Below are 5,060 nucleotides of genomic sequence, written 5' to 3' on the forward strand. Positions count from 1 at the left end.
CGGGAAGTTGTGTTACATCTGCATCCTCGAATTCGGGATCGGCCCACATTCCCGAGTCTTTTTCTCGTAGCAGAAGGCTACGAAGACGCTGCGAGACACTGCACCGCCTTAGGGATCGCACAGTTTGTACCGCTTCGTTCTGGAGTTAAAAAAAAGAAAACACTGTCGTAATGTCGCCGCCGTTATACCATCATCGTATTCATCGTCTTGCTTCTGTCGTCAGCACAGGCTCGCTTCAAACATAACTGCTTGCGTTGCTTTACACAAGCCCGTTGGTTCATCAAGTAACCCTTTGAAGAAACCCTAATGAAGCTGAATAGCCAGCTATGTGCAAAAGTATTCCCATAGAGCTTGGGATCTGCAGAATGTTGTTCTTTTAACGCGAAGCATTCTTTGCCTTACTCGACACACTTTGCGGCAGATATGTTGGCAGAGTCCTTTCTCGCCTCATTTTGGACATCGGTAACCAAAGAAATGCATGGGCTACAATGGAATCGAAATGCTGTGCTCGAACTAATTCGAGCTCAGCAGTCTTATGCTCTAACTATTAGGTCACGATCCCGTTTTCTTCATTTTATTTATTACCAGTTTAATAACACATAACAAGGACGTCTTTAGGATTAAGAATGGACAAATGTAATGTTTCACAAAACATCAGCTGTTGGTCGGCTGGCGACACGAATTGAAAATTCTTTGAACGTGGTCAAGTCCCCGACGCATGGCAAACGTTCCAATATGCACCAATGCCTCTTCCGCTCTGCATTCATTTTTTGGCGCTCTCTGTAAACTGCTCCCTTGTTGGGTCACCATGAACGTGCGCGTGCTTGAACGACAATTTTGCATTTCCAGACGCTGTGTAGGGCAAGCAACATAGTAACGCCGAAAGACGTCCCGTTGTCTGTTTCGACAGGCAGAGGCTTCAAGGTAAAGCGGGAGTTCCTTTTTTTTATCGTACGATGGAAGCTCATTCCAAAGGAAAACGGCATTTCACCAGTCAGTAGACATCTGCACAATCGTTTCTTCCTTCAGGCATCACAATTGGGCCGAGACGCTTAAGGCTGCTTACGTGTTGGAATGTTAAATCATTACAGTCCCTTTGATGAAGCGTGCTTTTTTTCCCTGCGCGTTCCTTGTCCTCGCAAGCCCTGGCCGGCGTTCTGACTGCGTCTCGGTAATGCGAAATGAAAACGCGCTCACTCGTCCGTAAGGAGTTCATAACTCGAGGTACCGCTCAGCGGCGTTCAACTGGACATTAATGCCTTTATTGCGATAGCTATTATGTGGACTTTCCAGACGCATTTCTGCCGTCGACGTCGGCGTGATGTTCCGCATAAAGTCCAAGTGCGATAAAACCGTCGCCGCACGCCGTATGCCGTAGGTGCGAGCGAAAGCGAATAAGGGTGAGCCGGCGAACACGGTTCCACCTCGCGTGCGCGGGCGAGGAACGCAGCCCGGATGCGTGCCCTCTCTTGCGCCCTCTGCTGTTCACCAAGGGAAAATGCCAGTCATTATGTTTGAGACAGCATTATCGCAGACTGCAGGCCAATGGCATATGGGACTCACGAACTAAAACTTTGTAAATTTGTACCCTTGTGAAAAAACAGGGTATTAATTCGTCGCTTGTACTTATTATTATTTAATCTTTCGCCCTGATCAGCTGGCGACAGACATTTCGCCCGGCAAATATGTCTAGATCCCATTAATGTATTTCTTGCCCAACTCGGACAAACACGACGCATATGACTAGAGAACAGGACGAGTGTCACCAGCAACTTAGTAGATAATGGTAAACGTACTCGTCCATGTCGTCTCCAGTCTGACCTGTCGCCTTCTTTCGAGCCTTTTCTTCCAAGACGAACCACTGCCAACTATAGAACAGCAACGAGTCCACTCAGGCGGGGTGGGCTTCGAGCCCGAACCGCGGCGCAATTGGAACGTCACTGTGACGTCATGGGTTTCCGAGTATATTCGCCTGTTTTCGTAGGACGCTATCGCGCGCAGAACGCTTAGAAACTCGCCAGGCCCACTCTATAGAGTTACTGCTCTCTTCTCGCTACTTTAGAATACAACGTAATCATTGCTTAGCCGCACAACTATTATCTATTCTGGAGCAGGCGCTATCGACACCCATGACGTCACAGTCTGTTTAGGAAGGGGACTTCAACGTGGCGCGCCGCCAGCGTATACATTTATACAGCTACAAAAAGTGTTTGCACAAGTGGACTTATGAGGAAGCGTTACCTACACAAGGGTCACCTTTGGTTTCAGTGATTCGAGTACATGCGAAATGCAGAAACGCTCTCATTGGACTACCATGCACTTAGCCCATTTGAATGAAATTGGTCGCATTTGTGACAGAACACCTCAATTCCACGCACAGCGTGAATGAGATGGCATTTGTGGACTCATAGCTTTTGCGGGAGAGAAATCGCAGAGAGGAAAGGCCGGAAGGATGACGAGACGCACGTCTGGTTTGCTACCCTGCACTGTGGGAGAGGATATAGGAAGGAAGAGAGAGAGATGGGGAGAGAGAGTGAGCAGAGCTTTTCTCACATTTGAAGGAACGCACCGAGCCTATAAACGGTTGCCCATGAAGTGTCGACTTGAAGTAGCTTTGACGAGAATTGCCGAATATCAGCGAGCTTGGAAAAGGAAAATGGAACGAAAAGTTTATGAATTCGTAACTCTGCACCAAAAAAAACAAATATTGAAATTCCGTAAAGCATGATTTGTTAGATAGCCCGTGATGCACGTGTAGAGATTACAGCCTACGTAGAAAATTTCCAACGCTTACAAGGGTTTCGCAAACGTACTGATCACTCATTGGTGGTGACAGACTTAAACGTGCTTTATGATGCAATCTTTTTTCTATTCCGTTTTATGTCTCAGTAGAGACAGTATACAGTAGTGTGATAACGTCTTTTATTTTTTTGAAAGCTCGCGGAGTGTTTAACATTTTTAAACAATTTGCCGTTTTCAGCAATGTCTTTAGCCAAAAAGGATGCCACAAGTATAAAAAAAAAATCCGCTTCCAATACTGAACAGTACTGCTCCGAGTTAGCTAAGCTACAATGGGATGAGACCTGTTCAGCAGTCGACGGGCGCATACGCACAGGGGGAAAATGGACTCTCCTTAAATACATGCTGGATGATACGCGTACCAAAGGCAATCAAAGACAGACATTGTGCCGCCTCATTCACAGGCACAAACAAGTGGGAGGAACAGAACAAACGCCCTCAGACGAGGTAGCCAATCGATATCTCCCGATAGGCGCAGCGCGCTCAGTGGAGTTTCCCAACATCGAATGTGACATGGTAAATGAGCTCGATGACCCCATCACGGAGTCCGAAATCAGAGCAGTACTTCATAACTTAAAAGCAGGTCGGCCTCACGTCCGGATGGCATCTCCAAAAGACTGCTAAGGAACCTGGATGATAGGTCAATTAAGCTGCAAACAAAAGAGGTCAACAAGACTTGGGAGAGCGGATGCGTCCCAGACGAATGGAAAGCGACCTTGGATGTCCTTATCCCGAAACCGGGTAAGCCCCTAAACCTTGGCAACCCAAGGCCGATATCGCTAACCTCTTGCGTAGGCAAGGTACCGGAGCATGCGATCCTCCACAGGATCTCGGATTACATAGAACGCAAGGATCTGTTCCCGCACAACTTGGTCGGCTTCATGCCCGGCCTTTCCACACAGGATGTAATGCTACTCCTTAAGAAGCACATTTTCGATAACAGCACTAGGGATGCTATCGGGATCTTAACCCTTGGCCTGACCAAGGCCTTTGACACTGTAACTCATCGATTTGTCCTGCAGGCCACGGCCAGCCTAGGTCTGGGAGCAAGGTTTCAGGCATTTGTAAGACCATTCCTCATGAACAGAACAGCCACCATCAGCATTGCGCAACTCAAGTCAGATGGGTTCGCACTAGGGGTCAGAGGCACTCCCCAAGGAGCGGTCATATCCCCCTTACTGTTCAACATAGTCATGAAGGGCTTGTCGGAAAGGCTCGGATCCCTTCCTAATATAAGTCACTCGCTATACGCGGGGGATATAACGACCTGGTGCCCGGGAGGATCACTCGCAGAAGTAGAGCACGCGTAGCAATCAGCCCTAGACGCAACGGAGTCCTACCTGGAAGACACAGGCCTCCAACTGTCCCCAAACAAATCTGAATTGTTACTGTACAGGCCGGCCAGGCAAGGTGTTAGGGGGCTCACCCTCCCCCCCCCCCCCTTAACCAACTTCCATATCCCTCTTTGCAAGAAACGAGCAGCCCATTCCTCAAGTCGAATCTGTCCGAATCCTAGAATTACTGATTGATGCGAGAGGATGTCATGTCAGAACGCTCACGCGCATCACGGCCAAAACCGAAACCATGCTGAGACCTGTTGCTAGAGTATCCGGACAAAAGAAGGGACTAGGTGCAGACAATTCCTCGTGAGGATCCATCACGCTTTCCTAATGAGTCACATCAACTTTGCAGCCTCGACCCTTAACTGGACCAAAAGCGAAAAGGATACGCTCAACATTCTCAGGCGCAAAAGTATCAAAAAGGTACTGGGGTTACCAGTAACCACTTGATCGGATAGATTAAAGGTACATTAAAGGTTACTATGAAGTCAAGTTAAAGCGATAAAGCAGTGCTCTAGAACGTCTAAAGCGTCAATATAATCGAGATCAGAGCTTTAGTAACTGGAAATTGAGGCAAATGCATGACATGATTTGAGACCCCCCAGCGACATTCCGGTGCTAGCCTGATGATGAAGGCACTCCTCATCATAATTTATGTCACTAGTACTCAACTACTCGTATTAAAAACATCATTTCATTAGGTTATAAGACGGAAGAAAATGCTATTTGTCTACTTCTGTTCGACTTTAAGAAAAAATAACACTTTGACGTTACCATTCAGTAGTATGGGTGGTCGAAAGGTTTTGTTTTCGCCCGACTCTGCGCGCTCGACTCTGCGCCGCGCGCGCTTTGGAGTTTCAGTTGTTTCGTTATCGCGTCGTGCTGCGCTGGTTCTGCTGGCTCGTGCAACTTGCATTTGGA

Source organism: Dermacentor albipictus, chromosome 2 (genome assembly GCF_038994185.2).
Source record: "Dermacentor albipictus isolate Rhodes 1998 colony chromosome 2, USDA_Dalb.pri_finalv2, whole genome shotgun sequence".
In the NCBI taxonomy this organism is placed as follows: Eukaryota; Metazoa; Arthropoda; class Arachnida; order Ixodida; family Ixodidae; genus Dermacentor; species Dermacentor albipictus.